Source organism: Suricata suricatta, chromosome 3 (genome assembly GCF_006229205.1).
Source record: "Suricata suricatta isolate VVHF042 chromosome 3, meerkat_22Aug2017_6uvM2_HiC, whole genome shotgun sequence".
In the NCBI taxonomy this organism is placed as follows: domain Eukaryota; kingdom Metazoa; phylum Chordata; class Mammalia; order Carnivora; family Herpestidae; genus Suricata; species Suricata suricatta.
Window position 1 is genome coordinate 13,383,529 of NC_043702.1, and position 10,896 is coordinate 13,394,424.

The 10,896-nt window shown below is 39.8% G+C and overlaps 1 long non-coding RNA gene and 1 pseudogene across 1 annotated transcript in view; one reads left to right on the forward strand and one right to left on the reverse strand.

Annotated features, from left to right (window-relative positions):
* LOC115286349 overlaps positions 1–418 on the forward strand; it is a 1,297-nt pseudogene extending 879 nt beyond the window's left edge.
* Positions 1–7,156, reverse strand: part of LOC115286350 — a 17,028-nt gene extending 9,872 nt beyond the window's left edge. Inside the window, exon 1 of the long non-coding RNA XR_003906014.1 lies at positions 7,094–7,156. This is a non-coding gene — a long non-coding RNA (uncharacterized LOC115286350). The remainder of the gene's footprint in view (positions 1–7,093) is intronic.
* Positions 7,157–10,896: the final 3,740 nt, after the last annotated feature.

A 10,896-nucleotide genomic window follows, 5' to 3' on the forward strand; every position in this document is an offset into this window, starting at 1 on the left:
TTCAGATAGCTGTGAAATTAGGTGATTAACTAGTTGGTACCTAACCTTCTAATTTCTCTGTAAGTCTAATTACATGAAATAGAAGTGGGGGTTTTGATTTTTTACTTTGCTTTTCTGTTTGGAGTATCCTTGTAACTACTGTATTGTAAATGACGGAAAATAATTGCATATGTTAAAAAAATAAATTGTATAGAACAGAAAATAAAATAAAATAAAATAAATAAACATTAAAAACAAAAAAAATAAATAAAGAGATTCTGGGGACCGCCCAGTCTGCGGGCTGCAATGTTGATGGCCAACATCCTCATGACATCATAGATGACATCAATAGTGGTGCAGTGGAATGCCCAGCTAGTTAAGAACTACAAAGGAAAATATTTTAATAAAAGATCATTTTGACAGCCAGTGGAAAAAAAGATGTGTATATTCTATTCCAATAGTAAGTAATTACCCATCTCTCTTTTCCTGTTAAGTAAATATATGTTGAATTTTATCTAATGCCGTGTGGCATGTATGGGGATGGTAATTTTGTTTCCATTCTTACTTTGATTTATTAAAATGCTGAAATCCAGTTTTTTATTTCCTATGATGAAACTTGCTGGCATTCGTGGTCTAAATTCCACCTGCTCATCAGGTAATGCTATTTTAATGTGGTGCTAAATCCTATTTTCAAACATGAACCATCTACCAATTTTGCTTTGAGAATCATAATTAAGTGGCTCTTTAATTTTTTTGTGTGCTTTCTTTCTCAGATGTTAATGTTATGCTCTTTGAACATAATTTGGAAGATCCGTACTTCTTATTCCTACCATGCACTGGAGTAGTTGAGATAGCATTAGAATTACTGCTGCTTAACATTTGATAGAATAGAATTTGTGAAATTATTTGGTTATCCCAGTATCAGTTTCATTTTTAAAAAAACATTTTAGGGTTTTTTTTCCCACTTGTGTCAATTTAATTTTTTTAATTACTTTTTATTTTTGAGAGACAGAGGGAGAAAGACACAGAGAGAGCAGGGGAGGGGCAGAGAGAGGGGGACGGAAGATCTGAAGTAGGCTCTGCCCTGACACCAGACAACCCAACCCGGGGCTCGAACTTAAGAACCTTGAGATGGTGACATGAGTCAGACGTTTAACCAACTGAGTCAAACAGGTACCCCTAATTTTGTGTTTTGAAGATGCAAAGCATTGATATAGGTCAAAAGTCAAAACTATTTTAAAAGGTACATTCGAAGGAGTCTCCTTTCCACTCCTATTTCTTCTACCTCTTCCCACCCAAACTCAGAAAGTAAGACATTGTATTAGTTTCTGATTTATCGGTATTCAAAAATAAACACATATGCAGTAGATTCTTATTTCCCTTTTTTTCTGTACAAATGGTGTATCTGTTGTATCTTGGGTTTTTCTTTTTTAGCCTTAACAATGCATAATTGAAATTTATCGCTATCAATTTACAGATTTTTCTTTTCTTTTTTTTTTAAACCTGCATCATTTTTCATTGAGTGGATGACCTTAATTATTTATTAAATTACTTATGTATAGGATTTAAGTTCTTTCCATCATTTTGCTGTTATAAGTAATACCACTATGAATGTCTTTTCCCATATCCAGGGTAAATTCCTATAAATAGAATGCCTACTATACACAGGCTTTGAAAAGAAGGTAAATTCTTAGTTTTTAGTGTGTAGAGTTTGATACATATTAATCAGACCCACATTGTTATTATGTGATTTAGGTTGTTTGTTTTTTTTTTTTGCTTACCCAATGTGTCATGATCTGAAAGAGAGGTATATAGGTCTCCTTTCGCTGATGTACCTTTATTCTGAGTTTTTTAGATTTTTCTCTGTACATTTTGATCTAATGTTTTTTTTTTAAATTTTAAATGTTTAAAAATATTTACTTATTTTGAGAGAGAGAGAGAGCACGACTCAGCGAGGGGCAGAGGAAGAGTGAGGAGCTCAGTCTCACAAACCAAGAGATCATGACCTTGGAGCGGAGATCAAGAGTTGGACAGTTACCTGACTGAGCCACCCAGGTGCCTCTTGATTCAATGTTATGTGGCCCACGGATATGCATCACATTAAGATCTGCTTCAAGGATTGTATCATTCATCATTAAACACTTTTCTTGATTCATCTAACCTGTCTGATACTATGACCACGACTTCTGTTTCCCCTTGCCTGTATTTGCGTATATATGCCTTTGATTTTCAACCATTCTGAGCTTGAGTCTTCACTTGTGTGCACCATTCTGTCGGACTCTGCTTAGAATCCCTTCTGAGAGCTTTTCTTTTCGTAGATTGATGAGTTACTTCTGTTACAATTTTGATATGATAACTACCTTTATCTTACTCATGTTACATTATTTGGTTTTTTAATGTTTTTTATTTATTTTTGAGAGACAGAGAGAGACTGCATGAGCAGTGGAGGGCCAGAGAGAGAGGGAAATACAGAATCCGAAGCAGGCTCCAAGCTCTGAGCTAGCTGTCAGCACAGAGCCCAACACGGGGCTTGAACCCACAAACTGTGAGATCATGAGCTGAGCTGAAGCTGGATGCTTAGCAGACTGAGCCACCCAGGTGCCCCCATTATTTGGTTTTTTAACATTTCCTTTATTTTATTATTGTATTCCACCAAGTGAAATATTTTTTCCTGGGTGTTCATTTATGTGTGTGCTCTTGTGCACACAACATCTAGTAATTTGGAAGATTCAGACTCAGTTTTTAGTTTTTCTAGGGATTACTTTATCATTTTGAGTTAGACACTTAATCCCTTAATAGTGTTGACTAACTTTCTATTACGATGAAATGAGTTTATACCACATTCTCTTGTCTTCTCTCCCTTCCTCCCTCCTTTCCTTCTTTCCTTCCATTTCTTTCCTTCCTTCCTTCCATTCACTTTTGCAATTATATCATACATGATATAACAACTTTGTTTCAATCAGAATTCAAATAAGATCCGTGTATTTTGACCCTTTGCTGTATGTTTTTAGCCTCTTTTAATCTATAAGTTCTCAGCTCCCTGCTTCAATTCTCTGTTAGTTTCATAAAATTTAATTTTGTTTTATTATCATCAGAAGTATTTCCATGGTTTTGGTGTGCCTGGATGGCTCAGTCGGTTAAGCATCTGACTTTGGCTCAGGTCATGATCTCACCGTTCATGGGTTCGAGCCCCACGTCGGGTTCTGTGCTGACAGCAGCTCAGAGCCTGGAGCCTGTCTTCAGATTCTGTGTCTCCCTCTCTCTCTGCCCCTCCCCTGCTCACACTGTGTCTCTCTCTCTCTCTCTCAAAAATAAATAAACATAAAAAATTATTTAAAAAAATTCAAAAAGCATTTTCATGGTTTTAAGGTCAAATCTCTAAAGCCAGATTTTTTATTTTATCTTTTGATCAAAATTAATTTATTATAATAATATTGAGCTGTTCCTAAGAATAAGTAGCTCCTGCTATCTGGGATCCATGCAGTTCAGCTCATTTTTAGTTTTGTTGTTGTTTTGTTTCAAGTTTTTATTTAAATTCCAGCGAGTTAACATATAGTGTAATATTAGTTTCAGGAGTAGAATTTAGTGATTCATCACTTATATATAACATCCAATTAAAGCAAGATATTTTAATAAACCCGGTTTTGACTGGTTCTATTATTATTGTAGTGCCTATATTTAAGACTTTATAATAGATGCAGCCCTTTGTTTATTTGCACGACTGTAGCTTTCCACTTACCCCGTCTTTACTTCCCCACTTTTGTGGGCAATAGTTCTGTTTCTCATCTTCAGATTGTACGGCATCAACATTCTACTTGATAACCAGACTCCCAAGATTGTTTTAGGCTTAGTTTTATATATAAATAGACTTGACTCACTTACCTTTTTAAAAAAGGGTTTGCAGGAACTATATTTCATGAATTTTAATGCTTGCCTATTGTCTGCTTAGGATGCAATTCGGGTGTGTGGGTTTCTCCTCTTCAAGTTCAAATGCACCGTTGGTCTTTCTTCTAGTTTTGCCTGCAGGAAGCAGGGTCCAGTCAAATAGAGATGCTCTATCTTAACACCTGAAAGACCCTTTCTTTTTCTTTGAAGTCAGAAACATTTCCTGGGACACATCTTGGGGTTGAGGGGTTGAAATCAGTTTTGCTTAAGATGTGGTCTGTTTTCTCAGTATGTAGATGCAAACCTTCCATTTTACAAGAACTTTGCCAAATTATGTATTTTCTGTTCTGTATGTATAATGTTGTTCTTCAAAGCCATCAAATATGCATGTGCTGAATGTCCTTCATCTGTTTCCCACAGCTTTTATTTTCTCTATACTTCTTTTAAGCACCTTTTCATTGAATTTGGTAATTCTCCTCTGGTTTGTCTTCTCAAGTCTTGACTTTTGTGAATAGCTATCATGTCCATGATAAGCTTGTTTTGTTCATAACATTTATCAAGTGTTGTCAGTAACATTGCTCTGGTTCAATACACCCTGCTGGTAAACAGACACTTTCATACGGCAGGTAGAAATGAAGACAGCCCAACCCCTTTAGAGGGGAATTTATTGATATTTATCACAACTATAACCATTTTCAGGAATCTATTTTAAAGATGCAGGAACAAGAACATGAAGTGATTATATGCACAGACTATCCATTGCATCACCAATTAGAATAGGAAAAGATGAAAAATGAACCCCATGGTTATGAATAGAATATGGGTTTAATTCATTAACTGACAGTAGAAAGTGCCATGCATCTGTAAAAAAGGACTGAAGGTCAAGTCTAGATCTCTATGCAGTTCTGTGTAGTGATCTCCAAGATATATTGTTTTTTTAAAAATTGTTTTCATGTTTATTCATTTTAAAGAAAGAGACAGAATGTGAGCAGGGGAAGGACAGAGAGAAAGAGAGACACAGAATCCAAAGCAGACTCCAGGCTCTGAGCTGTCAGCACAGAGCCTGATGTGGGGCTTGAGTTCACAAACCATGAAATCATGACCTGAGCCGAAATCTGGCGATGCTTAACCAACGGAGCCACCCATGCATCCGCATATACATTGTTATGTGAAAATTTGCAAAGTGTAGATGGCACCTTATCTAAGGAAAGACAGAAAAATGAAATATTTATATTTTTCAAGAAAAAATAACAAAAGGATAAATAAATATTAGTACAAATGTTTACATATATGGGAGCAAGGTAAACTCGAGGAAACAGAACTGATAGCAGACTTTTCTGAATGTACTTTTGTTGCAGGTTTAATTTTGGACCCATGTAATGCTTTTGCATAGTTGTAAAACATTAAAGATTGAAAGTAAAATGAAAGAAACACAGCTAATTGTCTACTAGGTCTGTGACATGGCCAGAGAGGATTATTTCAAATGAATTGAAAGTGCAGTACTTTGAATTTATAGTTATGTTCTTCTTTCTTTCAATTTCTTTTCTTTTCTTTTTTTGATAGAGAGAATCTTAAGCAGGCTCTATGCTCAGGGAGGAGCCCAACGTGGAGCTTGGTCTCATGAGCCTTGGGATCATGACCTGAGCTGAAATCAAGAGTCAGATGTTCAACTGACTGAGCTGCCCAGACTCTCTGACTTCATAGCTCTTACGGAGAAATTCTAAGGACACACACACAACTTTACAGAAGTAAAACTGTCCAATAATTATATTATTGGTCTTAATAATATTATCGTAATAATACATTTAATTGTTCTTCCAATGTGTGTATGTAACACATATTATTGGAATAGAACAAATGAATGTGGGAAGAGGAGTACGTGCGGCCGAAATTTGACATGTGTCGGCAATTGTTGAAACTGGTGGTCCTCATTTCAGTGAATGGCTACTACAGTAAACTGCAAACTTGGATGAAAACCACACATGTTTCCTCCCCTACAGTTAGTTCCGAGGTAGGAAGGCCAAAGTCACTTTCCCGGCCTGACATCAAGGTGTCTGCAGGACCATACTCCTTCTGGAGGCTCAAAGGGAGGTTCCTTTTCTTGGCCTTTTCTGGCATCTTGAACACATTCCTTGTATTCCTCTCTTCAGGTCCCCTCCCTCTAAGCACATCCCCTCCCACCAACCAGCTCCCCTCCCTCCAACTTCAAAGCCAGCAGCATAGCATCTGCTTCCCTCAGGTGGCCTTCTCATTTATCTAAGGTTGCTTCTCCCTGTGCTTTCCTCTTATAAGGATGCCTGTGACTACATAATAGGACCCCCGCTGGATCATCCCGAATGATCACTTTATCTGAAGGTACTTACCTTACGCACATCTGTAAAGACTCTTTTTCCATATAAAGAAACATTGCCAGATTATATAGAACTTGGCTATACATATTAGTAATCTCTATACCCAACATGGGGCTTGAACTCACGATCCCGAGATCATGAGTCATATGCTCCTCTTACTGAGATACATATATATATGTATGTATGTATGTATGTATGTGTGTGTGTATATATATGCGTGTGTGTGTGTGTGTGTGTGTGTGTGCATATATATGTGTGTATATATATATGTTTGTTTTTAAGATTTTATTTCCATATTCTATAGATTAAGGACTTGAGTGTTTTGGGGGGCTATTATTCAGCCTGTCATACTGAGTGATGGGCCCACGGAGATTCATTCTCTGTATTGTAGCATAGGTTGGAAAATGGTTTTCTTTTTTTTTTTAAGTTTATTCATTTTTGAGAGAAAGAGAGAGACAGACAGACAGAAAGACCATGAGTCACGGAGGGGCAGAGAGAGAGAGAGGGAGACCCAGAATCTGAAGCAGGCTCCAGGCTCTGAGCTGTCAGCACAGAGCCCGACTCCGGGCTCAAACCCACGAACCGTGAGACCATGACCTGAGCAGATGTCAGATACTTAATTGACTGTGCCACCCAGGCGCCCCTCAGATTTTCTAATTAAAAAGTGAAAAATAAACGTGTCCAAGGTGTAGGCCTAGCGGCTTGTGCAGTACCACTCATCTAGACGGGATCTCAGGACCCATAACCCAGATCTTTGTTCCGATAAACCACACCGTGTTGCCGTTCACTTATCAGAAACCACCTATCAGGCTTCAGGGCTCGGGGAGTTAGAGCCCTATACGAATACTTTCTTATTTCATTTGTCACGACTCCTGTACCTGGAGGCCCGGGGTTTCTGAAGATCAAAGGGGAGATAGCTGTCCGCGGAGACTCGCGTTACCAACCGTTACCTGGTGACTAACACCACGAGGCTGCGAGCGACGCGCTGCTCCCGGAACACAGAGTGTGTGGACACGGCCAAGCAGTAGGAGTCTAAGGGTTACCTTTTTGTGACTGTTCTTGCTACTGTTGTACTTCTCGCTCTTTTCATGCAATCTTACTCTCTATATACTCCTTTTTCAGAAGCTGAATGTTTGAAAATTTCAACCATAAAAAAGAAAAACTATAGGTAGATGATGGGGTCACATTCCTTTTTTATTTTTAATGTTTATTTATTTTTGAGAGAGAGAGACAGAGACAGAGAGAAAGAGAGAGAAAACAAGAGTGGGTGAGGGGCAGAGAGAGAGAGAGAGGGAGACCCAGAATCTGAAGCAGGCTCCAGGCTCTGAGTTGTCAGCACGGAGCCCCACACGGGACCAGAACTCACCAACGGCGGGATCATGCCCTGATCCGAAGTTGGTCACTTAATGGGCAGAGCACCCAGGCGCCCTTGATGGGAAGCTGTTCTTGAGAAAAGGATTCACATGAAGTTTCATTTGAGTAAAATCTACCCTTCTTGTACTATAATTTCACATTGAAGTTTTAGATCTTCCTATACGTTTCTGAACAACATGATATGCCTGTTAATTTTTTTTGGTATTCAATGGAGTTTACATGAAAATTACTTTCCCAGGGAAGCAGGGGTGACCCTTTATTAAAACGATTTACCAGTGGTAACTGATGTCTTACTAAGTAGGTGTCAGTCTGCCTTGGAAGAGGGAGAAGGGAGAGTCTGAGGTCTATTTTTGCTTCAATAGCTTATTCTCGCTTCCTACATTTTTGTTTTTGTCAGCTGAAAGATATATCTTTAGCTTGCTTGCTTATAATTATAAACTGTTCATTGCATCAAGTCAAGCAAATAGAATAGAGTTTCAAAAGTGCCTCTGAAGGTTACAAAAAAATCCTGTGTTATGTCAGAGTCTTTTATTCTCCTTCAGAGAAGAAGTAAGGATTGCTCTTTACAACCTTGAGAATGTGATTAGTGTCAGCGAGGCGATACGGTTGTTATATGAGGCATAACTCTTGGGACCACGTATCATGACAGACCAGTAATTAATCAAGGTTCTGCCAACCCCTTTTCTAGCTGTGACTCAACAAAACTGATTAGGGATTCTAAGTTGCTTAGCTCCTGGTGGTAAGGTAACCATTCTGTGTAGGAGAGAGAGAAAAAAATCCTTTTTCTTTCTACTTTCCTGGATGCTCCAGCTGGGCCCTGTAAAATTAGACCGGCAATAGAGCAACAGCTAGATCAGCAAAAATGAGGGATTCCTGGGTGGCTCAGTCTGGTTAGGCATCTGACTTTGGCTCAGGTCATGAGCTCACCATCTGTGAGTTCGAGCCCTGAATTTGGCTCTGTGCTGACAGCTCAGAGCCTGGAGCCTGCTTCAGAATCTGCATCTCCTCTCTCTCTACCCCTCCCCTGCTCACATTCTGTCTCTTTCTCTCAAAAATAAAATAAACATTAAAAACAAAAAGATTAGCACAAAAGAAATCCAAAAGTTTCTTAGCATGTGCATTGCTCATACACATGGGGGTGCCCAGAGATGAGGAACTTAAAAGGAGGGTTAGAATTTGAACTTATACAGGGGCGCCTGGGGGGCTCAGTCAGTTAAGCGTCTGACTTCAGCTCAGGTCATGATCTGGCGGTTTGTGAGTTCGAACTCTGCATCGGGCTCTGTGCTGACAGCTTGGAGCCTGGAGTGTCCTTCGGATTCTGTGTCTCCCCTTCTCTCTGCCCCCTCCCATGGTCATGCTCTGTTGCTTTCTTTCTCTCAATAATAAATAAACATTTAAAAATAATAAAAAAGAAAAAAGAAAAGAATTTGGGCTTCCACATCATCTTCACAAAAACCAGTAAGATCTCACAGACGTTGACAAGAAAAAGGAAAAGCCCCGTGAGCTTCCACAGTGGCATGGTGACCCCACCAGCTGTCTGGGACCCAGGCCACTTCCAAACTTCTAATCTGACCGTGAGAGAGCGGGAACCTTGTCTTCTGGTTCAGGTTCCACATTCCAAGCAGCTCAAAAGGAGGGAGAAGACACTTAAATCAGCTGTCTTTTGGGGACATTTTTGGGAGGCTTGGACACAGTATTTCCAGTACGTCCTATTGGCCAGAACTTAATCGGCAGGTCTCTGTAGAAGGGTGGCTGGGCGTATGGTGTTCAGTCTGGGCAGCCACGTGCTTAGCTAACATTCAGGAATTTAACTCCCTTAGGATGACAGAGAGAATGGATATTGGCAGGGAGATTGGGGGAATTAGCAAATCTGCTGTGGCTTTTCAGCAATGGAATTCTTAAGCCAGGCTATATTTTTCTGTCTTTGGAAGCCCTTGTTATATAAAGACAGATTGCTTCCAGATACGTCTGACCACTCAATACTTGCCCAAGCAGTGCAGGAGCAATCCTGCCTCATTACACGCATGCCAGCGCTCAGTGCGATCATTGGAAAGGAAAACCTTGGCCGGCTTGATAGGAAAAAAAAAATATCTCAATTACATTTGCATTACTTCAATAATAAAAAGAGCTCAACTTTTTCATACATTTGCCAGTAATATGTATTTCTCTTTTTTTTGTGTGTGAATATCTTAAGGTCTTTGTCTGCTTTTAAATGAATGTTCCATGAGTTACAGTATAGCGTTATACAGTTTGAATTGAGTGTGTCAGGGAGAGCGATTTTTCCTTTAAATAATGAGGATTTAAAAAAGAAAATCCTAGGTTTATAGGAAATCTTCTTATGGAAGGAAAATCATTGGAAAGTAACTAAATAACATATTTTTATTGAGGTTTTTTTTTTTTTTTTTGACTGAGGAGCCTCAGGCTTCAATATGACCTTGTCTGATGCAGCTGATAAACCACAAAGACTGGAAAATAGCCTCAAGTACAATTAACTGAGTTTTCTCTTAAGTCACTGACCATGCAGCCCTTTCGGAGATGGGTTATTTTCTGACTCAGGGTGATAATTTGGCGGTCATGGTTCTGTTCAGCATATGAAAAAACGTCACCGTACGATTGAGACAGGCACTTGAAACTCCTTCCCAGTGGTGACAAGAGGAAGGAGACAATCCAAATGAGACTTCGAAAAATGACAGGGATTCTTGCCAGTCCCCACGTGTGTGCCTCACTGTCATCCAGATCACCTGAATTACATTCTCAAGTCAAGCCTGGTATCAACATGCTCTGAAAAACACACATTTATATTTTGGAGTCCAGCCTGTGTCGGGCAGGGTACGGTCCTGGTTTGTTTTCATCAAGCGTGTGCTTGCGCATTATTTGTAGAAATCTGAGCACTTGCAGACGTTGCAGGCAGACCGTGGTCCACATCGTCAACATCCAAATGGCAAGACCAGAGGGCAGGAAGCTTGCCCGTGACCTGTGGGTGGCGTTTGGCCATTCTGACCAGGATCCCCTGTGGTGTGGACTAAAACACCCCAACCTCTTCACTTCGCTCTTGGACAGCGATGCTCTGCTCCAAGCACGAGCTGATTTTTATAGTGAGCATGCACTTAATAATGAAAGAAATTTCAGGGCGCCTGGGTGGCTCAGTCGGTTGAGCGTCTGACTTCGGCTCAGGGCATGATCTCGTGGTCTGGTAGTTTGAGCCCAGCGTCGGGCTCTGTGCTGACAGCTCAGAGCCTGGAGCCTGCTTCAGATTCTGAGTCTCCCTCTCTCTCTGCACTTCCCCTGCTTGCCCTCTGTCTCACTC